The sequence below is a fragment of the Mauremys reevesii genome, linkage group 6, assembly GCF_016161935.1.
Source record: "Mauremys reevesii isolate NIE-2019 linkage group 6, ASM1616193v1, whole genome shotgun sequence".
NCBI classification, from domain to species: Eukaryota; Metazoa; Chordata; order Testudines; family Geoemydidae; genus Mauremys; species Mauremys reevesii.
The window spans coordinates 119,909,873-119,936,631 of NC_052628.1; the positions used below are offsets into that span (position 1 = coordinate 119,909,873).

Below are 26,759 nucleotides of genomic sequence, written 5' to 3' on the forward strand. Positions count from 1 at the left end.
GAAAACAATGGTCTGCTAGCAAAATATTTCAAATTTGCACAGCGCTTTTCAGGTCTGGGAAAGGTATTCAGAATGTCACACCTAAATACAAGGTGAAGTGAGAGGTTAACACCTCTACAGCCTACTGCTTGAAAGCTTGTCTCTCACACCCACAGAATTTAGTCCAATAAAAGATATTACCTTACCCACCTTGTGTCTCTAATATCCTGGGACCAACATGGATACAACATCATTGCAAACAGCAAAATATTTGTGAAGATTAGCTCAAGAAAAAAATCTGTAGAATAAGGCCATTCACTATGGATCATATCCATTAATCAGCAATGAATAGTGTCATACTGGGTCACACCAGTCCAGAGGTCTGTTCTGTCCCTGACAGTGCCAGGTGTCCTAGAAGAAGGCGGCTATGTCTACACTACACAGCTTTTAGAGACATGACTGTGCCACCACAGCCGTACTGCTTAAAGTCACACAGTGAACCCACTGTTTGTCAGGTCTCCTGCCGACAAAAAAACTTCTACCCTCAATGAGCGGCGTTTGCCTTGTCAACAGAAGAACACTCCTGCCTACAACTTGCTGTTCACACTGGCATTTATCACAGCAAAACTTTTGTCTTCAAGGGGGATGCAAGGAAACACCTCTGAAAGAAAAAAAAAAGTATCGTTCTATTGCCAGTGTAGGCACAGCTGGAATAAGAAATCATATCATGGACAATTATGATAAAAACCAACCGCTAATAAAGTTAGCAAGAAGCTAGGAGTTTATATCATGAAGCATAAAGGTCTATATTCCTAAATTTATTTATTTTTATTCTGCATAACGTAACTCAATGTTCTTAGTTTTACATGTCTTTAATGTTCCCCTTTACTGTATATAAAGTGTCAGTCCCCTCGGACCCACCACAAAGAACAAAGTCCATCCATTTTCTATCCATCACACATCTAACATAATGCCAGAGTGCACTGCCAGTGTCTTTAAATATATACATCTTTTCTACAAACCGAATTAGATAAAGGATTTTTTTTTTGTGGTAGAACAATGTACTTATTAACATTACTACTTATTTTTTCTTTATTGTGGGTGTGAAAGGAAAAAAAGTGCAATCATTAAATCTCAGCGTGACAGGTGAAAAGCTCTTGATCTATAAATAAAACCAGACATTTCCTTTTAATATGCTCTCAAAGTTCTAGCCCTAAATAAGCCTTAAAAGGAGCTACTAAGAAAGGCAAATATAGGCAATAAACTTAAATTTAAAAGCAAGGTTCTTGTGGTAGTGAATAAAATTGCAAGTATAGGAGTTTGTGAATAAAGTGACTGTTTCTAGGCTAGTAACTATTATACAGTATGCTTCCTTCAGGACGACAGATACAAGACAGTCCAACTGGATTTATGGCTGCTAAGTGAAACAGACACTGCATGCACAACTTCCGGAATTTTACGAAGCGATTCAGCCACCTCGGGCCAAACTGGCAACATGCATACTCACTCCACCACAGCCCACTGGATCCCAGGAATAAGACATCTGGAACAAACACTCAGTCCCCACTAGAAGGAAGTGGGAGATGGCTCCCATTTTCTGAGTGCTGACTGACAGCGAATGTCAAATTGTTCAGTTTCCTGAGCTGAAGATGGAGAGAGGTAAAGTTGAGGGATCCAGGAGAACAGGGGGCACACTGAAGAAAAAAGAAATTCGAATGTACTTCTCCAAAACCACTAAGAGAACCTAAATACAAAAGGTAATCCTGTTTCAGCTAAAAGGGACAGGAACTTCACCCCTGAATCCCAACAGGTCTTTGGCTGTTGGGGAGTAGCAGCAATAAAAAACGGTTACTTACCTTTGTAACTGTTGTTCTTCGAGATGTGTTGCTCATATCCATTCCAGTTAGGTGTGCGCGCGCCGCGTGCACGTTCGTCGGAAGACTTTTACCCTAGCAACCCCAGTGGGTCGGCTGAGCGCCCCCCTCAGCCGACCCACCCGACCCTCAGTTCCTTCTTGCTGGCTACTCCGACAGTGGGGAAGGAGGGTGGGTGTGGAATGGATATGAGCAACACATCTCGAAGAACAACAGTTACAAAGGTAAGTAACCGTTTTTTCTTCTTCGAATGATTGCTCATATCCATTTCAGTTAGGTGAATCCCAAGCCTTACCTAGGCGGTGGGGTCGGAGTGAGACGTGGCGGAATGCAGGACCGCCGAGCCAAAGGCTGCGTCATCTCTCGACTGTTGGACCAGAGCATAGTGACAGGCGAAAGTATGAATCGACGACCAGGTCGCCGCTCGGCATATTTCTTGGATTGGTACTTGTGCCAGAAAGGCAGCGGAAGACGCCTGGGCTCTGGTAGAGTGGGCGGTGAGATGGCCCAAAGGGACATTAACCAAGTTATAACAGGTGCGTATGCACTCTGTGAGCCACGAGGAGATTCGCTGCGATGAGACAGGAAGACCTCGCATCCGGTCAGCAATTGCCACAAACAGTTGCGGGGATTTGCGGAACGGCCTTGTCCGATCAACATAGAAAGCCAACGCCCTGCGGACGTCAAGGGAATGAAGTCGTTGCTCTCTCGAGGAAGCGTGAGGTTTCGGAAAGAAAACTGGAAGGAAGATGTCCTGGTTATTGTGGAACGCGGACACAACCTTTGGGAGAAATGCCGGATGTGGACGTAGCTGTACCTTGTCCTTATGAAAAACTGTGTACGGTGGGTCCACCACGAGCGCTTTGAGCTCAGAGACCCGTCTGGCTGATGTGATAGCCACTAGAAAAACCATTTTCCATGACAGGTACAGTAAGGAACAGGTGGCCAGAGGCTCAAATGGTGGGGACATGAGCCTGCTGAGGACGAGATTGAGGTCCCAGGTGGGAATCGGGTGGTGCACCTGGGGGTAGAGACGATCAAGGCCCTTTCTGAAACGAGTAGTCAGCGGGTGAGAGAACACCGTATACCCTCCCTCACCGGGGTGGAAAGCGGAGATAGCCGCTAAGTGCACCTTGATGGAGGACAGTGCAAGCCCTTGCTGTTTTAGCGACCAGAGATAGTCAAGGACCATTGGAAGCGGAAGCTCTGAAGGAATAGCATCGCACGCTTGAGCCCAGCAAGCGAAGCGCTTCCACTTGGCCATGTAGGTAGAGCGAGTGGAAGGCTTTCTGCTGCTCAATAAAACGTGCTGCACGGGAGCAGAGCAGCGCAATTCCGACTGGTCTAGCCACTCAGGAGCCACGCCATGAGGTGGAGGGCCGGCAGGTCTGGGTGACGGAGAGTGCCGTGATCTTGTGTTATAAGATCCGGGTGAAGCGGTAGAGGAATTGGGCTGGCTACTGACAGACGGAGCAGCGTGGTGAACCAGTGTTGCCTGGGCCACGCTGGCGCAATTAAGATGAGACGTGCCTTGTCCCGTCGGAGCTTCAGCAGGACCTTGTGTATGAGGGGAAACGGAGGAAAGGCGTAGAACAGATGACAAGTCCATGGAAGGAGAAACGCGTCCGACAGAGAGCCCAGTGCCAGGCCTTGAAAGGAGCAAAACTCCTGGCATTTGCGGTTCGATCGGGATGCAAACAGGTCTACATGGGGAAAGCCCCACTGTTGGAAAATGGCATGAGCGATGTCCAGAGTCGCGCCAATAAAGTCCAACCTCTGAGTTGGTACTAAGGTGGACTTCTCTACGTTGAGAACTAGGCCCAGGCGCGTGAATAAGTCTTTGATCTCTGCGACATGATGCTGGACCGTGCCCTGCGATTCCCCCCTGATGAGCCAGTCGTCCAGGTAGGGAAAAACAGAGATGCCGCGGCGATGGAGGTGGGCGGCGACAACGGCCATGCACTTCGTGAACACCCTTTGGGCCGTAGAGAGTCCGAAGGGGAGGACCGCAAACTGGAAGTGCAGGTGAGCGATTGTGAAGCGGAGGAAGCGTCTGTGCGGTGGGAAGATGGCGATATGAAGGACGCTTATTTTCATATCGAGGACGGCATACCAGTCTCCCTGTTCCAGAGTGGGGATAATAGTCCCGAGGGACACCATGCGGAACTTCAACTTCAGCAGTTGAGTTGAGTTGAGTTGAGTTGAGGTCTCGCAGGTCGAGGATGGGACAGAGGCCCCCTTTCGACTTGGGGATCAAAAAATTGGGGATCAAAAAATTACGGGAATAAAACCCCTTGCCCCTCTCCCTCTCCCAAACGTTCTCGATCGCTCCGATGGCTAGGAGCGAATGCACCTCTTGTAACTCTTGTAACTGGAATGGATATGAGCAATCACTCGAAGAAGAATATTAGATTCTGATTTACAACAGGAGCATTGCTGGAATTTTGTCTGGTTGGGCTTGTTTCTGGTATAGGATTGTCTGATAAAGGAACATACTTTAGCTCTACTTCTTTATGTGGTTGCTTATTTTCTTTTATCTTACATCTTATTCCCCAGTCACCCCTCACACACACACACACCCCCCCCCTCAGGTTCCCATCCCCCAACGAACCCTTCCTCCTCCACAACTCAGGCCTGCTCTATACCTAAAACATAGTGTGACATTCCCCAGGGTACAATCTGGACTGTGTCGCCTCAGTTCTCCAACCTGGGGAGCACTGTACACTGCTTCATTGTGCAACCAACCACTCCTGGTCTGCTTTCACATAGCCTCTAGCATGTAAACTATTCCCAGCGCAGTCATCTGAATGCTCTTAGCTAGCCAGTCCTGAATTATTTTACAGTGACATCAGCATATTCTCAGTCCCAGACTTGTCCCCAGAAATATGCGTCTTGAACTGCTCAGCTCTTTCCTTCTGGACAATACAAGCTCATAAAAAGCTCATAAAAAGTCCACCATTTCATTAACAGAAAATGATATGCATAAATCCTGTTACCTCAAATGAAGCTTCTCAAACACTCCCATCCAAACACACGCTGGATTAGATAAAAATAATAAAACAAATGTATTAACTACAGATAGATTTTAAGTAATTACACGTAATGAGGCATAAAAGTCAGAATTGGTTAACAAGCTAAGTGAACTTAAAGCCAAGGGATGTGCTGGCAGCCTTCCTGCAGCCCCCATTGGCCTGGAACAGCAAACGGCAGCCAGTGGGAGCTGTAATTGACCAAACCTGCGGACACAGCAGGTAAACAAACCGGCGTGGCCCGCCAGGGGGCTTACCCTGGCAGGCTGCGTGTCAAAGGTTGCCTATCCCTGGTCTACACAGCAGCGTAGCTGCATGATTTGTAGGGTAGACATAGGTTTCATATGATTTAGCAATGTCGGTACTTCCCCTGCAAAGCATGCTTGTGGCTCCTGCCAATTCTGAACTGTTTTCTTTTCCCAGGCCACTTACTCAGCACTTCTGTTGGCCATTACCACACAACGAGACTACCCATCACTGGGAGCAGCATTCTGCAGTGCTACCAAAAGGAAAAGCTGCACAAATCAGGTTGATTAATAACAGTGCAGAAGCAATCAAGTCCCAATCAATGGATTCTCCATCCATGCTGGGGCTTATTCTTAGGTAGCAGGAGAATGGCAACTCCCATGCAGGAATGCAGGACTTGCACAGAAAAAGCATAAAAATGCATGCAGGTCGAGAGATCTGCCCCAGCTGGAATACATGTAACTGACAGTAATTAGAAAGACGTCTTGCTTACAGAATGTTATGAAGAAGCTAAAAATCAGACTTGGAATGGAAATCAAGATACAACATTAACTACAGATAGTCTAAATATAAAATTCATTGTGCCAGATTAGCACTTTACATATGCCAATTTGCTTATTAATCGCTATGAATTAAAATCCTCTTTTGGTATTAGAATAGGTGAAAATGTACATATAATAAAATAAAATGGTTTAAAAATGTAACCTTTTCTGTTTGATGCATACTGTAGCATCACTTAAATTTCAAAATTAATTGTTCACATTTTGAACAGTTATATCAAGAAAGCTCAACAGTATCTACTTTTTTGTGTCTCATTATTAGATCATTTTTAGTTTATATATTTAATTGAGATTTACTGACACTTTGGGTCATGAGCATAAGGACTTGTGTCCTCTGCTGGCTGGTCCTAACACTGCATTTTCAAATGCCCATAAAAATGACACATTAGCATTTTAATATTCTGGAACATACAGTTATTCTTTCAAAAATGTTTAACAAAAGACATTCAGCACCAAAACTCATCCTCTTACAGCAAATAAGCATTCCAAAAAGGTAAAATGAGGTGTCCCCTCATCTCACCCACCATCAGAACACACTGGTACCTTGCATACAAATGGTGTCACTTATTAAACCTTGAATATCATCTGGATTTCTGTTGGCATTGCTGTTGCTTTAGCAGTGCCAATTCTTTTCATAAGCTGCAAGTTATACTGAACTGCATGTTCAAGATTTAACATGTTCAAGATTTAACTATAGTTCAAAACCAAATAAACTTTTTTAAAAGTTAACTGTAAAATTAAAAAATAACTACCATTTAGGGCACTGGTCCACTGCAGTCACATTTTAAAAAACGGTTTCCTGGTTGTAAGTTATTTTACATTTAAAGACTAGAATATTTAATTGCTGCATGTGAAAAAAGGTGAGACAACATAGGAACTGTTAATTTTTTTTTATCTAAAAATGTTGTTTCCCATTCAGCACACTATAATGCATAAATATCCTTAAACAAAAAAGAATCAGCAAATTGTAATCACCAAGGTTATGCATTTAATAATTTTCCAATATACTCATACAACAAAAAGGGCACTACATATAAAGATGGAACACATGCATTACATCTGAAGCAACTATTTTTGTAATGCTAAAGCAACTTATAATATTTAAAGAAAAGCATAGCAATCTCATCAAAGTTCTTCAAATTGAATTTCAATGGTATTTGCACGTCAAAGAGAACACTGAATGGATTCCTTTTAAATACAAATTGCTGCATGCAAACAGCAATTCAAATCTTTTGAAATATAAAAACATTTTGCATTCCTTATTTTTTCAAAGAAATGAATTAAACCCAATGTCAATACTGCTAAACAGAAACAAAAGGTAAAGTGTGTTTATTTTAATGTTGCATCAAGGTAGATTTTTTCCAATTAGAGATGGTTACCTAGTATTTTCCATAAATTACTTTTTATTACTTTGATTTGGATAATCAACCATACCTCCTTAAAAACACTGCTTCATAATAATAATAATAATAAAAAAACCCAAGATTAACAGTAAAGAAAGGCATGCAATCTGTTTTTATGAAGACTGGCTAAATTTGGTACTTTAAATCTCAATTTATTGTCTCACTCTTGAAACATTTAAATCAATTTCAGTAGGCTATGGATGGTATGATGTAAACTAAATAGTCTGAAAACAAAAACTGCACCTTTTGCAAGTATTTCCTGAAAAATTAAAATTAAACACACTATGCTAGAAAGCAGTACTTGACATCTCACCATTAAATACTTAAACTATTTATCTCTCTGAAGGAACTGCAGTTTTAAAAGCTATACAGCAAAAGTTACCAAAATGTGTTTTTGTGTAATTATAAGAATATTTACAGTTTCATAACAGCTCATCTTCAAGTTACCGACCAAGATCAGAATTCAAGTGTCCACATTTTTGATATCACCACCACCTAAATCAATACAGAGGAGATGATGCTAACAGTAGTTCTTGGGTATACACAGAATCCTGAACTCCAATTATGGTATGTCAGGATGAAGTTAAATTTCAACAATTTAAAATAAAATCTGTAATTTATTATGGAGAGTGTGGTCATTTCTCTCTTAAGGCTGAAACTAAGTATTACTGATGCCATTTCCTGGTAACTTTGCCAATATTAAAAACTAATCTACCTCAACATTTTATACTGTACATCTTTCCCAAGGGTAATTTTTTTTTGTAAGGAGCAGGGAAGGAGGGAAGTCTGGTGCAAGTAGAACAAAGTGTTTTAGAGATAGTGGGTTTCAAAAGAATAAGGGGACATTCAATTTAGAGAATTGTTCTAATTCTTTTTAGACTCCGCATATCTCCAAACTGTGGAATGGCAGGATGGGCAGATACACTCATTAGTGGCCTGACAGTTACTTGCATTCTAAGGCCTGGTCTACACATAGGCTTTGCAATAATATAACTCAAAAAACCCCACACCTAATTGAAATAATCTATGTAAGTATACCAATACAACCCTAAGATGGGCAAGTTACATCAGCATAAAGGTGCTTACAACCAGTACCGCTTATTCCCCTTCTCATGTGGAATAAGGGCTTGTCTACGCTAGAAAGTTTTAACAACAAGACTTCTACTGGCATACTGCTACCAACACAGCTATTTTGACAGACTGCATTCACATTTGGACTGACAAAGCAGACTGGGGAGCTGACTGGCATAGGGAGTCAAGATCAGGAGTTAGGTGAGGAGTCTGTCTCTCTCTCCTGTTTTCATACTCCTCTCCCCTTTCATCCTACCCTCTCCCATTCTTTTCTTTTGTTTCTCTCCCAATCCACACCACACTACAGCTTTGTCTACACAAAGACAAATTCTTAAACAATTTTTCATAATCAAGTAGGCTAATGTGATGCTGACAACATTGCAGTCAGTGCAGACGAGCACAAGTAATGCTCAGAATGCCCAGTAAGCAGGGTTAGACTTTACACTATATGTTGAACAAGCCCCGTTCTGCCTGCACTGACTGCACAGTCACAGTCGGCATCATGTTACCCAACTGTATTGTTAAAAAACAACAACATTTAAACATGGTAATGTTTCCTCATGTACACAAAGCCAGGGGTGGCAGGTTTGTAGAAATTTTGGTGGTGCCCAAACTCCGTTCCCCCCAACTCTGACCCCCACTTGCCCAAGGCTCTGGGAGGGAGTCTGGGTGAGGGAGGGGTGCAGAGGGATGGGGTGCAGGGGTGAGGGCTGTGGCTGCAGATGAGGGGTTTGGAGTGTGGGAGGGGCTCAGGGTGAGAGTAGGGGTGTAGGGGGTGAGGGCTCTGTCTGGGGCTGGCAATGAGGGGCCTGGGGTGTGGGAAGGGCTCAGGGTGAGAGTAGGGGTGTAGGGGGTGAGGGCTCTGGCTGGAGTGTGGGCTCTGGGGTGGGGCTGGGGATGAGTTTGGGGTACAGGCAGGCTGCTCTGGGACAGGAGCCAGAGAGGAGGACCCCCGCCCAGCCCTTCCCTGCCAGCAGCAGCAAGCTCTGGGGGAGGAGCCACCCTTTTGTGCCCCCCCCAGCAGCACACTCACCCCCACCACTGTCACTGCATGTGCTTCTAGGGCCTCTCTCAGGTCCAGAAATCTCCCCCACCTCCCCCGTGGTGGGTGCCGGGGGGTGCTGCGTGTGCCTCCTCCCCTGCTCTGTAGCCTCCCTGGGGCTGAGGAATGGGGTTGCCTCCTTGCCCAGCATAGGGTAGGAGCAGTGGCGGGGGGGGGGGGGGCTGTGCTGCTGGAGGGTCCCATTGGAAAAGGGAAGGGCAGGCTCAGTCAGTCTGCCCTGGCATTGAGAGGGGCGCACTAGGACCCTGCGGCAGCAGTTGCTTCAGGGAGGCAACATGGAGCTGCGCTGAAGAGACAGTGTGTCAGTGCCTCTCTGCTCTGGAGCCCAGGAAAGGCGAGTGGGGGCAGCAAGTCGGGGCCCGGGGACACTCGGGGAAGGCGGGGGGGCCACAGGTGGGTCTCCCCCCCGGCCCTAAATATTCATGGAGCTGGGCCCCTAGGCTCTGAATATTGCTGGTGCCCGAGCAGAGCACCACGTGGGTATGGAACTCGCTGCCTATGCACAAAGCCTATCTGGAAAGCAGGTCATCAGGCCAGTACTACAGGACCTATATTAAATGGTTTCACTCTTTTTGGAGTTCATCAGCTGTAGGTAACGGCCTAAATGTTAAAGACTTCGTATATTAGCCTGAATTATCATCATTTTTTTTTTAAATCTGTCTTATTCTTCCTTCCAGTTTGCTTTTTGGACACACCCTTTGCCCTCAGTAGCTCCTCGGACTTTTTCTGTGAATAAGGGACATAATCACTATGAACATGCTAATCATTGGCTGCAGCCTGAGCTGGTTTTACTGTTCCCACATAACCTGTGCTGGGAGGCAACAATATAACAGCTTTAACCTAAGCAATGTGATAACTTTAACCAACTACAGCAATGCTTAAGTGTGATAGGAAGCTGGAGAAAAGTATCAGAGTCACATTTTAAAACTAAAGTAAAAACATAGGGTTAAATAAAGCAGAGGTGCATCAGCACTGAATACGAGGGTCATACCCTGAAAAATGGATCACCTGCAGGTCCTCTAACTTTCAAGAAGGGATGTGCATTGTGCGGGGGTGTGATTGAACAGATTTTTTTTTTTTTACTCTGGTGCTTATGATCCATTCTCAGGCTAAGGGAAATCAAGTAAATTTTTCAACCTCTAATGAAGTTTATATTACAAACCTAACAGATGTACAGCGTGACATGGATAGAGAGAGAAAGCCTCTCCCCCTGTAGCATTAGTGGGGGGGGGGGGGGGAGGAAAGAGAGCTCTAAACTAGGCAGTCTTAGAATCCCAGCCTCACTCAAGCCCTCATGGCCCCCTGAATCCTCTTCATTCGCATTCTCACACACTGACTTGTACTTGTTCATAACTGGAAAACGTGTAAAAATGCAAAGTACACAAGAGATACTAGTTGAGATTTTGCTTCCTGTAAGGGTCTAGGGCCCTGTGTTGCTGTAGCTGGAGTGGGAGCAATATGCTGGAAACCAAGGAAGGAGGGGGGGAGGGGAGAGAAGTGATTAAGAAGAGTAATCTCCAATAGACAAGAACCCTTTGGTGCAAGCCTCCCATAACTAGACTCTAGACATCAATGCCCCCAGTTCTGTGTCCTCCTGGAGGGGGAGGTGGGGGTGCAAGAGAAGGGGGAGAGAGAAAAAAAACACACTAGATTGAAAAGGGTTCCATGGCCAAATACGGAGAAACCTTGCACTAAAACATGCCTTCCCGGAAGACCTAAAATGCTCTGCTAGACAGACATTCTGGTGCAAAACAATCTTGTCTGGGCTCCCATCCTCTCACACACTTCTTACGCCAATGTTCATCCCTACAGAACTTCATCCCTATAGAACTTTGCTGTTTGTCTTGATGAGCATGCCCCGCGGGGTCATTTATATTTTATGGTCCTAACTGCCCTTTCACCACTGCAGCTTCCCCTCTTCTGTACAGGCAAGGTACATCCCACTAGACGCTGACCTCAAACTCCAAGGCAGAAACAGTAAAAAGTCTACTCTTGTGCTGCAAAACTCAAGAAAAGCCTGCCACCATAGAAAATCCCAGATCTAACAAATTTTTCTATAAAAAAAATTCTTGGAGCTTAGCACTATGTAAAAAACTTCATGCACCATGCACACATTTTTACACCTGCTTCATTTTTAAATTTCAAAGTTCCTTTTTGAGAAAAAAAAAGATGTCTACCCCCAAACAATCTACAGTAACCGAAGAGTTAAGGACACCAAGAGCAGGTGAAGACAAGACATACCATTAAGCACATGACGAAACAATAAAAATGAAGGAAATCATAAGCTAAGGCTACATAAACAACTAATACTAACCTTACCATAAATTCATGCACAGCAGCACTGAATAAGAAAAATCTCAATACCCAAATCAAAATTTCTATCTGCCCTTGTAGCTCTGTTAGACTTTATGTGCCAGATTTCAAATACTGGGGGCCAAATTGTTAATAAAGTGCTTAGCACATATCATATCTAACCAAGAGCAAACTATTCAGATCCAAGGCATCTAAGAAAATAACTGGGCAGAGGGGAGAGGAGGAGATCTTGTCTTATTTTCTGCACTCACTTCAGAGAGCGCACTTTCCTCAGAACCTTGCTGAATATTCCCAGATGTTCCACCTCCTCGACAAAGAACTAACACCCAGGAGTTGCACTCTCCATGCTTACTGTCCCCTTCTGAATAATGTGCTCTCATTTGTTCCGCCTTCCAGCTCATGGAGGGGACTACCAGAAATTGAAGGAGCTGAAGGGGCCAGACACAAGACTGAGGTGAAAGGCTCTGGGAAAGGGAAGGGGGCTGCAGTTCTGGGGTCTGCTGAGTATGCCCATGAGAAAATTAGGACAAAGGAGAACACAGTGATTTCAGGAGTGAGGGCTGGATATAGTGCTGCAGCTGAGACAGACATCCTGTGTGGCCATGATCACTGAGTGGATGAGAGAAGCCAACGGGGAAAAAACAAGGACGCTATCAGGAACGAGGTGACTGGAAGTGGTGAGAGCTGGGAAGTACTGCTAGCAATAGAGGGAGTTCGGAAAGCAGTAGATTGAGTTAGGCCTTTTGAACTAACACCTGGCCCCCGCCAAAGCTCTAGGCAAAGCAAGTATCACTTTAGGAAGAACAGCAGAGACAAAGGCTCTGGCTGTTGACGCTGAATTCTGTAGTCCTGCAAGTCAAGCTGAGAGAAAAGCTGCCTTCTTGGCCATTTCGCTGCTGTAAAGTCAAGCCTCTAGATGTGAGGCCTGGTGAGGTGGCTAGAAGTTGCCCCACGACTCTGCTTCTTCCATTCAAAGTGAAAGGCAGTCCCAGCAGCCCCAGTCTACTGGTCCTCCAACAGGATGGAGGTACTGAGAGTTTTCAGCTCCATTCTCTTTCCCACCCTTTGTTTTCTGTTAACAACTTTAATTTTTTAACTGGATATAGGAGGTAACAAAAATCAAACTGACATGCACTTGAAAGTCTGAGGAAGGGAAGAAACAATCCTGAAATTAACCCCAGCAAGATAATAATGGATTGCACAACCCGATTAATAACTATAAGCAATGTAAAAAATAAACCAAAAAGCTTACACTTCACAAAAACTGTGATTAAAATAAAATTGAGCCTTTTCTCTTGTATATTACTGGCACTATCAAATCCCAAAATTGGAACAGTTTAAAAAAATTAATGGAAGTACTATAATGCGTTCACGCAGATATGCATTAAACACTGGTTTCAGACAAAGCTCCTTTGGGCACAGCTTTGCTTGTTGTGGCACAACCCGCCCAAAGTATAATGCCATATATGTGGAAAGCTCATGTGGAGTTTTGCAGGATCTGATTTGGTCACTTTTTTTTTTTTATGTACTGGCAGGGCCAGGGCACTGGGAGAATTAAAGAGGGCTGTGGTGTCTTCAGAATGCTTATGACACTCTGCTTTATGTCTCCATTTCATGTGACCTGCGCAAATCACTGAATGGCTTTATTCAGTCTTTGGGTAAGACTGAGGCATGGATGGGAAGTAGCTAGGTTAATCTAGACCAGTGGTTCCCAAACTTTAACAGCTTGTGAACCCCTTTCACTAACACATCAAGTCTCGCGTACCCCCTCTTAAAAATGAATGTTTCCAGGGTTTTTCTCCTTTACCTGAGTATAAATGATAAAAGCAGTGATCTTGGAAATATAAAATTTGTTTTTATGACATGCTTATTACACATTATTAAACATTACAGTATTTTTATTACATTATGGAAATGGAAACACTCTTCCAAGATCTCACTTTCGTAGCTTGTATCACTTTGAATAAGCCTGTTATAAGACAAGGCTCCTATGTTTCATCAAGGAGTATCAGATGTGAAACAGCATGAAGGTGTTTAAGAAGCCAACTCAAAGAGTTCCTCCTACACAAGCATTCAGGTCTTGAGCAGTCCAGGCAAACACCGCACGTTACAACAAAGCTTAAACTTGTTCTCCATAATAATTTTAAAAACAATACTAGCTGCCTATTTAATTTTAAAAACTGCAAAAAATATTCACCTCCCTTTCCATTTCTTATAAGGAGTCTTGAAGTTTAAGTCTCCTCAGTGTGATAGATACGCTTGCTTTGATCTGCTTAGCTCTTGGAAGTCCAGGGGCTCTGGGCTGCCGGCCCAGTGCTGCCTCGGAGTCCCTAGGGACAGCTCTGTCCGCCATTAGGGAATTTTTTCCCAAGAACCCCCTGTAACATTTCTTGAACCCCAGTTTGGGAACCACTGATCTAGACTAAAACTACAGTGATGTTGATTATCTGGGGAAATCAGTCAACAAATAAGGCAAGAATATGACCTGCCTCTTTGAAAGGGAGTCAAGTCTGCCATTTATTGGTCACGTTCACAATTCAGGGGTCTGGCTGGACACCCAGCTGCTATGCAATCAGGTTAGGTTATCACTCGTGTCCTGCCAGGAGGTATGACCATTGTTTACTGATCCATATCTTTGTTGCCTCAAGTTAAGACATTATGATGCACTCTACGTAAGGATACATCTTAAAACTATCAGGAAACTGAAACTGGTGCAGAATGCAACAGTCAACTTGGTAAGCAGAGTACCTCGCTACAAGTTTATTCAAACTTTTTGCATGAACAGTGGAACCTGATGTAAGAGGTTATTTTACCTCTGGTTGACACTGGTGCAGTCACTACTGCAATACTTTGGGTGCCCACAATTCAGGAAGGATGTTGATAAATTGGAGAGAGTTCAGAAAACAGCCACAAGAATAATTAAAGGATTATAAAACATACTTTACAGCGAGACACTCAAAGACTTCAACCTATTTAGTTTAACAAACAGGGTAAGGAGTGACTTGATTATAGTCTATAAGTATCTACATTGGGAACAAATTTAATAATGGGCTCTTCAACCTAGCAGAGAAAGGTGTAACGATGCAGTGGCTGGAAGTTGAAGCTAGACAAATTCAGACCATAAATGATGTATAAATTTTAACTGCGAGGGTAATTAACCATTAGAACAATTTACCAAGGGTCATGGTGGACGCTCCCCATCACTGACAATTTTTAAATGAAGGCTAGATATTCTTCTAAAAGATCTGCTCTAGGAATTATTTTGGGGCAGTTCCCTGGCCTGTGTTACACAGGAGGTCAGATTTGATCACAATGGTCCCTTTTGGCCTGAGAATCTATGAACTTCTGCTCAACTGGGAATCCCATAAGCATTAGTGCTGATAAGTTTAAGGTGTTGGTTTGACACAAAGCTCAAACAGTTTTGAATCTACCTACCTGAGACCACCTCTCTCTCGCTGCACTTCCCCACCCCAATGAAGGTCAGAAGAGATTTTCAAGCTGAAGCCCCATTAGGAAGGAGTTGTTGACTAGGTGTTCTCCATGAGAGCCTCTGGACTTTTGCATTTAATCCCTACAACCTTGTCCCTAATTCTTCAAAACTTGGGGACCTTGACAGCAAACTAAACTTCCCTAGGCATTTGAACTGCTGGAGATGGAATTATAATGCACTGTTATATTTGGGTATCAGTTTTTATTGTACTTTTAAATAATGAGGACATCTTGTCCTTGTTTTAACATCTTGTATAAATCCAAATAAACAAACATAGATAAGTGAGCATCAATTTCCCCCCTAAATTTAGTGGTCAAAATCATGTTGTCTTACCTGCTGGAAACTGTTATGTTTGTACAGCAGTATAAACTTCTAAGATGGCCCTCCTGTAGAGGTTAGTTCCAAAGAACATATGTATTTATGCTTCAAAATGTTTATTTTTTAGTAGACCACAGCATGAGATTAATGCATGTCGGTACACTTGCTGAAAAAACACAACCACATGATCAGTTTTAGGAGTCCTTTGTAGCAGAAACGTCCCAAGCACAGGAATTTCCACAATCCTAACTCATCTACTCCCTTCTGTATCAAACTCCCTCTTGACAAGGTGAACAAAAGTTAAGCTATAAACTATGGAAAAAGTAGATTAGGTTGTAATGGTATTTTAGGAGCAAGAAACAGCAAAGAAACATCAGAAAATTACAAGTGTATTAATCTGAGACTCTGCTATATATATGGTCAAAATATGCAAACAACTTCAAGCAATAGGGTATAGTATTTCAGTAAAAGTTACCAAACACCAGAATTGTCCTATATGCACTCAAAATAAATAGCAGGCTTCTGTACAAAAGACATTTCTAAGAGACTATGAGCAATTTCTCACAGAAGTGTCAATGTTTTCCTTTTCATAAAAAAGGAGATGAAGATAACTAAACAAACTGTATTGAGCAGATCTCTCTTTGGAACCTTTTCCTGCAGTAAAACTTGAAATTTGCCTTACACAAACACCACCATAAACTTTACTTCAGCAGTTAACCAATATTAGTTTTGCATATACATCTCTACCTTGATATAAAGCTGTCCTCAGGAGCCAAAACAATCTTACCGTGTTATAGGTGAAACCGCGTTATATCAAACTTGCTTTGATCCAATGGAGTGTGCAGCCCCACCCACGCCAGAGCACTGCTTTACCGCATTATATCCGAATTCATGTTATATCGGGTCGCATTATAACGAGATATAGGTGTAAATATATTATTTCAACAACAGTCTTGCAAACAGTAGATGAGATCAAAAAGATCTAAAATTAGGGGACATCTGCCCAGCAAAAGTAATTTCCAAAAAAATCCCAGAAAACCCAAGAAAACAAATGAGGAGTACAGCCATCTCACTTAACATAAGAACTGCCCTACTGGGTCAGACCAAAAGTCCATGTAGCCCAGTATCCTGTCTTCCAACAGTGGCCAATGCCAGGTGCCCCAAAGACAGTGAACAGAACAGGGAATCATCAGGCGAGCCATCTTCTGTCACCAATTCCCAGCTTCTGGCAAAACCTGAATAAGCTACCAAAAGAAAGCTATGTCTTAGAAAACTAAGCATTATCCACAGCCACAGCACACATACTTAGGACTCCAGTAGATACAAATACGTCCCATTACAAAAGGAAGAAAGGAGTAACCAGAATAGGACCATTACAATGCCATTGCAAACTGCAGCCTAGAGAGAATAGGACCCTGACGGTAATATCTATCAGGAAGCCAGCCCAAGGAAGTCTGGGCCATAGCTTACCACCACCCATTACAGATGCTCTGAAAATAATTTTGTTTGTGTGTTACATTTGTCTCCTTTGTCTGCAAGCAAAATATCATGCTTTAAAGATTCTTAGAACCAAACCTATAAAGCCATCACAGATAGAGTTAGTGGTAGGATACTGGCCTTGTCTGCAGACACAAGAAAACTGTAATTATATATGCAAATTATATAACTTGTAAACCCCTAGAAGAGCATCCAAGAGAGATGAAAAACAAATACCAGAAGGAAAATTTAGGAACTGGAAAACCTATTAAAGCAGAATGTACTTTGCAGAGTTAACTACTGACTGAATGGAAAGTGGAATTGTGTGTTTGCACTTGTGTGTGAGACTGTCGATTAAGAGAAACCAACTATTTCCCTAATCTTATTTCACTACATTGGTCCTCCAGAGAGCATAGATTACTTTAAAATGTGGTCCACCCTCCTGCATCTGGAAACAGAAAAATGCTTGCAGAAGACAGATTAAATGACAAAGCCTCCATCAATCCCACATATAGTTACACACAAAGATCCTAGATCCATTAGCCCCTTAACCAACACAGTATAATGACACTAAACTCTTTCATAAGGCACTTTGAGATCTATTGATGAAAAGCACTATAGAAAAACTAAGTTTTAATACTACTAGCTGTATGTGGGCAAAAGATACTTAAAGTAATATTGTCATGTGACTCGAGACCATACTGTGTAAGATTCAACTGTAATCCTCATTTGAGATCTATGGACGAAAAGCGATACATAAGAGCCAGGTGTTATTTCCCAACCTGTGCGCCTAACTACAACTTTGACACAGTACTAATACCGTTTTTTTGGCGTAGAATCCGTATAATTCATGAAGTGTTTTCTTACAGCAGAATTAATAGTAACTTAATGTCTATAATTCAAAGTGATGTCACTGGCAAAGTCATCTTCAGGGCTTATGCAAAACACAACATATGAAAACAATTTTAATAAGACCATCCATGAGCTTTAAAAACGAGCACCAAAGCCACTGACATACCAATGACACTTATCCCACTTGGGTCGATATCTCTGAGGGAAATAAAAATGTGTGGCTTAGAGAGGCAACAGCTCCTACCATCACTGGATCAACACAGGTGCAGAGGAAAAGCTGTTCAGCCTGCATTTTTTAATGAAAACCCATATACTGTATTGTAAACAGTGGGAGTCTGCAGTGATGGTGATTTTGATTTATTACAGTTTTAAATGGAGCCTCAAAAAATCATAGGAATCCCATTCACAATTAGAAAAGGAGAAAATACACGGTGTAACAAACGTGTGAATCCTGTCTTATTAAAGAGTTCTTCTTGTAGATTTTTAAGGCCAGACCATTTAGATCCCCTAGTTTGACCTCCTGCATAACATAGGCCAGATAACCTTGCCCCATATACTCTGGCTCAAGCAGAAGTTATCTTTTTTAAAGATACACAGTCTTGATTTAAGGACATCAAGTGATAGATAATCTATCGCAGGCCACCTTCTTGCCCAACCACAATCCCCATTCATGATCAGGCTACATCTATGTGGCAACAACCACTGATCATACTATTTTCCAGATACTTATTGGAATATTTATGTATTCCATTTTAACTATTAAATGCAGTAGTGGTGTTTTCTCCTTACCTAAAGATATTTATCACATTGCTTTTGCTCTTCATCTCACCTTCCTTTCCATCTATTTGGTTTCTCTCTCCCAATTGCACATGTTCAGCAGGCTGTTCCCCTTTTTCCTCTGCCCCTTGCACCTGTGGCCTGATTCCCATCCTCTTAGATATTCCCCTTCCACTGGAGAACCTTAACCCTCATGGTGGTACCCCTAAAAGCAGCAGTTTCCGCTCCTATGGAGCAGTGGTCCCTAATGGCAGCAGTAATGCTTCCTTTAATGATGAAAAAGCTTTACTAATTTGTACTCATTAGCCCTGCAGTGCAATTAGAAGAGAAAAGAAAGACTGACTATATTCTGTCTTCCACATGAACAGAAATGTTAATTAAATTCTAACCAAATGGTCATATTCTTGCCTCAGTTTCACCTGTGCAAACTAATGAAGAGAATAAGGTTGCACAGGTATAACTAGGAAGAGAATCTGGCCCACTGAATTCTTATTACAGAAGATATACGGGCCAGAAAAAAAAACCACAACATGACTTGGATCTCAGAGTGAGTTTGCTGGGTTGGAAGACAGCAAAAGTATTTGTGTATGTAAAACAGCATATATTTAGGGTTGGAAGGATTAGATTTATCAGTAAATGTTGATAACTGTCCATTTTACCATACACTGACAAAAATATTTCCATCAATGATAACTGAAATTTACAGACAAAGAAAAATGCTTGAGAACTCAAGAGTTTGATTTTTAAGGCCATTTTCTTTGTATATTTTAACATATGTTGACAATTTTTACTTCAATGGAATCAAAGCTTTAACTTTTTCAATTTCAATATCTATTGTTATTATCTGACCCACCATAATTTTATGCAACTGCGATAAAAGCTGAACTGATAAAAATTGAAAAAAGCTTAAACACAAATATATGTCAAAATTACTTTAAAAAAATTGATTTCTGCCATGCCTACACATAGTTGATCTAGACATCACTGAGACCAATCTGTAAGCTGATAATGCCATGTCTATAATCAATTTTCATACTGGAACTGCACTTTCAAACATATGCATAGGCAGGAAATTAGCAAGCAAACTTTTTTGATAATCTTTGCTTGCTATCAAGACTTATTAGCTAAAACAGGTGCATCCCCGTCTCAAGTATGGAAGACATTTTAAAACATTCTGAAAAAATCTATACATTTCTCAGATGAGGATCTTTCTTCTCTAAAATTCCACTTTGAGTCATGTTAGAATGAGACGTTGTGTAAATTGCACTTGTGTGTCTACCGTATTACAGCTCTTTGACACTTAGGGATCACCTGGACCATCTCCTAAATTAACAAGATCGCCTAAGTTAGAGATTTTTTTTTTTTACAAGTACAGAGCATTTTCATGAAAACCGAGCAGTATGCAATCAAGGAAAATTGTTTAACTGATCCATATTCCTTGCAGAAACTGTCAAACAACTTGTATCCCTGACACAGCAACCTCGCCTCTATTTCCTCACGGGATACTTTTTCCTTTCCATTGTTTCTCCCCCCCCCCCGCATATTAAACACGCATGGCTTTGTGAAACCCCACTGGAGTTGCGCGGAGGCTGGGAGGCTCAGTACGGACTGTAGAGATGAGGGGGGGGGCACCAAAAGCGGGTGCAGTGTGAGAGGCGGGGCTGTTCAGTCAAAACAAGGGTTCTCCAACCCCACCCCAGCGCTGACAGCTCACGGGGGGGGGGGCGCGTTTCCCGGACCAGCTCCGTCCCTCCCCCCCTTCCCAGGGCACGGGGACCCCACGCCGGACCCGGGGCCAGGGCGTTAGGCTCGCCAGCTCCGTAAAACCATTTACGAGCTAGGGCCCGGGAGACCCGGCAGCACCGCACGGACGGGACCGGGACCGGGACCCTCCAAGCGCCGCCTCCAGCCTGGCCGCCGCGGGGAGGGACGAGCCCCCCCGCTGAGGTACCCGGCCCATGTCCCCCGCCTACTCCCTCACAGCCACCGCGCGCTCCGGGCCCGGCCAGCAGCACAGACCGGAGGGGCCACGCCGAGCTCCGGGCGGGCTCGCAGTAGAGCCGCCCCCTCCCCCCGACCAGCCGGGAGCCCGGTACCTGCGGCCGCGCCGCCGCCGCCCGCCCCACGGCTACCGCCAACGCGCCGCCGCCTGGGCCGGGCCTGCGCCGCCTGCCCCCGCCGCGCGATCGCTTCCGGGAGTGTCAGCCCGTCTCCTTCCTGCCATCGCAGGGCGCTCCCGCCCCGCCAGCAACGGCGGCGCGTCACCCACCTGGCTGCCCCGCCCGCCAATCAGCGCGCGGGGAGGGGCCATCCGGGCCCCGCCCCCTTCCTCGGAGCGCCCTTTGTCTTCGCTCGAGGCGTGCGCGGCGGGGGCCGCAGCGACGCGCGAACCCCGATGGCGCCAACGCGTTCCACAGCAGCACGCTGAGGGTGCACGCGCTCACACGAGGTTGGGCCGCGGCCGCGCTCTTGTCCCTCAGGCGGCTGCCCTGCCGCCTTAGGAGAAGGGGGCGGAGCCTGAGTGACACCTGACCCCGCCCCTTTGTTTGAGGGCTCCCGCCTTCCCAGGGGGGCCTTAGGCCAGCCGGAGTATGTGGGGGCGGGGCATCCTCCATGGTCCAGCCCCGCCCAGAGCTCCTCCCACCCCGCTACAGGGACCAAGCCCACCTTAGGGGGCACAATCCCAGGTCTCTCCACCTCCCCCCCGCCCAAGGGACCATCCCAGGTCAGTTCTACACACAGACATCACGCCTGTCCCCCAGCAGCTATGCCACTGCCTGAAACACCAGCACAGGCCCCATAGGTAAGGGCTGTTCACCCAGCCCTACCCACTCACCCACCTACCCACGCTGGGGTGTCTGCCCCTCACTCCGAGTACCACTGCCTGAGCCCCTGGGAACTGCACACCCATGCTGTGTCATCAACAGCAGCAACCACTTCCACAGCACTGAAAGTGTAAGGACTTGCCTCAAAAGCAAAACGACATTCCTGACAACTGACACTGACAACACACCACCCTGAAAGTACACTGCTAATAGGCAGTGGGGGCTACAGCCAGGGATGTGAGAGACAAGCAGTATCCTTTAACTGAAAACACATTCAACATGGAAATCATTGAGAAACAAACATGGAACTTAAAAAAAAATTAAAATGGTATGTTAAGTTACCAAAGGGACTATAATTTTGTCAAATTATGGCATTCAATGCAAGTAGACAACTGGTACAAAAAGTTGTATACAAGAAGGTTTTAGAGAGCTGTTTCTGCTATTGTTTTTTCCTGTAACACTTTGAAGGGAATAGTACATACTTAAAAAAACTCTCCAAGTTTATCCAGGCTTCCTCAAAAACAATAAAAAAAGTATTTTAATCTGCACTGAAAAAGTGTCACACTTCGGTAAATGCACTTTTACAGAAAGGAATATCAACTTCATATATTCAACTTGATTCAAAAAATTAATATCCAGAGTTTATTAGGAATCACTCATGCAAGGCATAATGGTAGCAACTCTCTTTCAAGAGACAAAAGAATGAGACCTTGGCTTTGAGCTGATTTCTGGTACCTTTTTCAAAAAAGAAAAAAAGTCTTAAATCTGCATGACAATGAAGGAAAGTACCAGATGCAATTCCTACCCATCAAGAACAGTAAATACAGCAAGCATTTTCTCTTTTATGATCTGCTTCAGTGCACTGTACTGGTGCAAGAGCATGTGCAGGTGCAGGAGATAACTGTGGAGTGGGCAGTCATGATTCACAGAAGATGACAACAATAGGGGCAGAGTAGAGGCATAGAATGTACTCATGGGTAACCAACCAGTCTTCCTAGCACAACCCAGGGTTAGCCAGAATACAACAACATAAGCAATACAACAACAAAACACTTAACATCCTCTCCCCCTGTTCATGGTGAATAAAGTAAAGAATGGGGAGGAAGGTTGGTGTGTCTTTTTTGAAAGTGGGACAGCCACTTAACATTTTGGTGCTTTGACCAAAACCTATTGTCAATCACAGAGAGGAAATAATATATCCAAAAAAGCTGTCTGAGCTCAAGAAATATCAGTCTAGATTACTCTGGCTTTCCATAAGGTAGAAAGTGTGTAAATGTAACAGAGGAAGAAAATCATGATACCCTTCATGCATACTTGACATTTAAATCGATCCAGGTTAGTTTTTTCCAAACATTTTCTAGAAGTGGATCCCACATCCTCCAGCGGTATTTGGGAGCCAAAAGATTCAGCAAATTAAAGCTTTTTCCTTGGTATCATATCTTACTCACCATAAAACAGAAGATAGATATTTCCTGCTAAATGTCCAACACCCACGCTATGCTACAGAAGGTCAGTTCCTCCTTATTCCTCCAAAAATGAAAAAAACTAGCTTGGATGCTGTGGAAAATGGATATTTTTTGTGTTGAATCAGGACCAATGAGCATGACCTCCCTTGTTCTAGCAACCTAATTCCAGCAATGATTAATAATACAAGACCATTAGTTACCCAAATCTCTTGTTCTGCATGAGACTGATATACCTCAGACATATCTGTTGCATTTGAAGAAGTGGCTTTTCACTCATGAAAGCTTATGCCCAAATTAATCTGTTAGTCTTTAAGGTGCCACCGGACTCCTTGTTGATTTTATACCTCAGAAAAGTAGACCTGCTCCGTTTGGAAAATTGAGGTCCTGATCTAATATCCATTGAAGTCAACAGAAGGATTTCTATTACGGAGTTGGCATCCCGCAGCAAACCCACCACAGTAAAGAATCCTGAACTCATTTGTGTCTGTACAGTAACAGTTACTTCACTAGACTTGAGCAACGGACTAGTCTAGCTAGTCACAGATTCTAAAACCAAAAGGGACCTGTGACGGTACTTCCCATAAGGCTCTATGGAAATATGTTTAGAATGTGTTTCAAGCTACATATGCCATGTAACATGGTTATGATCTACTAAATGTATTACTCCTATTTGCATGCATGGATCATTTTTGTATTCAACATTATGAATGCTGGCTGTGTACAGGGTAACCTTAGTAGAGCATTTGGTCAGTTCCTGGAGAAAGGAATGTTGAAATTAAGTACCTAATCAAGGAACACTTAAAGGACAATGGATCTTGGAATGCTCCAATCCACATAAGAAGTCTACTTGAGGATGTTCAAGGTAGCATGTAAACAATGGATGCTACCTGTAAAACTGTGTGACTTGCCCAGGAGACTCCTAATACTCCATCTTGGAGCTGGACTTTGCATAGGAGTGAGGAGGGGGTCTCCACCCACAAGAGAGTCTATTTAAACCCCTGGGAAACCCCTCCATTTTGTCTTCAGCTGGCTAAAGAGAGAGCATCTCCACCCCTCAGGACACTTGGAAGAAACTGGAACAAAGGGCAGTGACTGCAAGGTGTGAGAGTGATTGCTGGACCCAGGCTAAAAGGAGATTAGTCTGTAAAAGGGAACATTCTGGAACTGGTAAGGATCTTACCTGTATTCAGTTTGATTAGCCATAGATTTGCGCATTTTATTTCATTTTGCTTGGTGACTTACTTTGTTCTATCTGTTACTACTTGGAACCACTTAGAACCTACTTTCTGTATTTAATAACATCACTTTTTACTTATTAATTAACTCAGAGTATGTGTTAATATCTGGGGGAGCAAACAACTGTGCATATCTCTCTATCAGTGTTGTATGGGGCGAACAATTTATGAGTTTACCCTGTATAAGGTTTATACAGGGTAAAACGGATTTATTTGGGTTTAGACCCCATTAGGAGTTGGGCATCTGAGTGTTAAAGACAGGAACACTTCTGTTAGCTGCTTTCAGGTAAACCTGCAGCTTTGGGGCAAGTAATTCAGACCCTGGGTCTGTGATTGAGCAGACGGGAGTGTCTGGCTGAGCAAGACAGGGTGCTGGAGTCCTGAGTTGGCAGAGAAAGCAGGGGTACAAGTAGTCTTGGCACATCAGGTGGCAGCTCCCAAGAGGGTTTCTGTGATCCAACCGGTCACAGGACCATTGTAACCATCAGGTTTGATGCTTGTATAGCACAGGCCAGAGAACTTCCCCAAACTAATTTCTAGAGCAGATCTTTTAATAATTGATTTAATCTTGATTTAATAATTGTCAGTGATGGAGAATCTAGGAACTAGGGATGATTTGGTGGAAAAGAAACTTCAGTTAGAGCAGAAGTCCATATGTATATTCAAAATACTTGTTCATTCACTTCCACTGTATTATGGGGGAAAATCTCTGAAGTAATGACAATCTACTGTCTAAATTCGAAGGATTATAGCATTACAATATTTGGTTAAGGCATTGATAGCCATAACCATTATAATACCCAACCAACATCTGTGGTACAGTGGAAAGGGTTCTTTTCAAGTACTCTCAGTGAAGGTCTGACTCCAGATTTCTCTATCTGGTACCCATAACATTTGTAAAAATTAACAAGCACAGAAAGTAACTGTGGGAGAGAGAGCGAATGCATTGGATGGATTCCCGTTCTGTGACCATTTTCTGGGGGTAGTCAAAAATAATCTCACAGCAAAAAGCTATTTTCTTGCTCCTGTCTGATTTACAGATTCCCCCATTCCACTGTTCTACTAGGCAGAGCTATTATTTACCTCTACTTTTACACTGACAGAAGAGGTAGCTGTGAAAAAATGGCTGACATACATGTCCCCGCACTTGACCTAAGGAAGGAAGGGTCATTTTGGAAAGAAACCAACAAAATGTTTGAGATCGTTGCTTCTTTGAAGCCTTCCTAAAGTCTATTCTCCAGGTCAGCCACATAAAGGCTGACCACTGTGCATCAAGAGCGCATCACTGCTTGCTCTGTGGCATTTTCCCAAGTCACTGCCAAGATGCCAGATGGTGACCTCTGGTTAGGGACTCCTCTCTTGAGTATTGGTGTAGTGCAAAGTAACGAGTGCTCATAGCAGCCACTGATGATCAACACTAGGCCTTTAAAAGCAGTCTGCTGCCACAGTGATTGTGCTTTTTTAAGCCTGTCCTTGCAATCATTCTCCCCAGCTGAATGCTGCTGGACTTCATGCTTCACTCCTCCTGCATTTCCAGCACTCTATAGCAGCCTGGCAGCTGGCCAGGCAGCCTTCTCCCTCAACTCCTTTCTGGTGACTGGAGATGGAGAACCTTGCAGGGAGCTCTCTGCAAGACCTGACTCTCCTGGCACCTGCTAATATCGGGGCTTTAATTTTGTTTTAGGAATGGTCTCTAGTACTTTATTCTCCCCTCCCCAAAAGGTCCCACTTGCCTTCCTGGTGTCCACTGCATAGTACTGCCCCCTTTCTCCTTGGGGAGATGCTCTCATCTGCCACCATGTAGTACTGCTGCCAGTCTCAATGGGAACCAGTGGTACCTATGCTAGACAAGGAGAAAGGGGGCTGTACTATGCAGTGGACACCAGGAAGGCAAGGAGCTGACCTGACATTGCAGAGAAACTGCTTATTCCCCTCCAAGCAGGGTTGTGACAATTTAATGGTCCTCCCCACCTCTCCCAACCTACTGGGTTTATTGGGGTTTTTCATTTTTTGAACTTCTATAGTTCTCTGACATTTACAAACCACAGCAATCTTGCTCATTGACCTCCTACCCCACTGTCCCTGACAAAGGGGACAAGTGAGGGAAAGAGGGAGCTAATGTGTAAACATTAAAATTCTTGTTTCGCCTCCCCTTGTATCTGTGGGACTTTTTGGAGAGGGGAGAATAAAGTACCAGAGAACATTCCTAAAACAAAATTAAAGCCCCGATATAATTAGATCTCAAAATGCTGCATGAGGAAAGAAGGGGAGCAACATAAGATAACAGACATTGTCTTAAAAAGAGGTAACTTCTACTGACTCAACTAGTGGGGTTTTGAACTGAATCAATAGGCACCTGATCGTATCAAAAGCCCATCTCACTGTGCTCTGATTGTATGGATAGTGAAATGAAACTAAGTCAGTCTAGACGTCCAAGTTTCCTCAGCAGCACATTCTTTTCTTGTTCCCCTTTCTCACAACGCAGTATTCCACATGATGGTTTGTTGGGACATCCCCTCCAATCCATTGGCATCACATCATTTTGATTCACAGCACGAAGAACACAGCAATGAGCTATGAGAACTGGGAGCATCTAAGTATCAGAGGGGTAGCTGTGTTAGTCTGTGTCCACAAAAACAACGAGGAGTCCGGTGGCACCTTAAAGACTAACAGATTTATTTGGGCATAAACTTTCATGGGTAGAAAACGCCCTTCTTCAGATGGATGGGAGCATTTAAGTCAGTGTTCCCTAAACTGTGGAGCCTGAAGGACTAGCTGAGAG

The 26,759-nt window shown here is 43.7% G+C and overlaps 1 protein-coding gene across 3 annotated transcripts in view; it reads right to left on the bottom strand.

The window, feature by feature from the left end:
* The window catches only part of RNF38 (ring finger protein 38), a 194,306-nt gene that overhangs the window by 62,714 nt on the left and 104,833 nt on the right, over window positions 1-26,759 (bottom strand). The window contains exon 1 of one of the 3 annotated variants that reach the window (XM_039544539.1): window positions 20,721-20,739. The exons of the other annotated variants lie outside the window; for them this stretch is intronic. The gene's annotated coding sequence lies outside the window, so the exon portion shown is untranslated. Of the gene's footprint in view, window positions 1-20,720; window positions 20,740-26,759 lie in introns of those variants that run through there. 3 annotated transcript variants of the gene reach the window in all.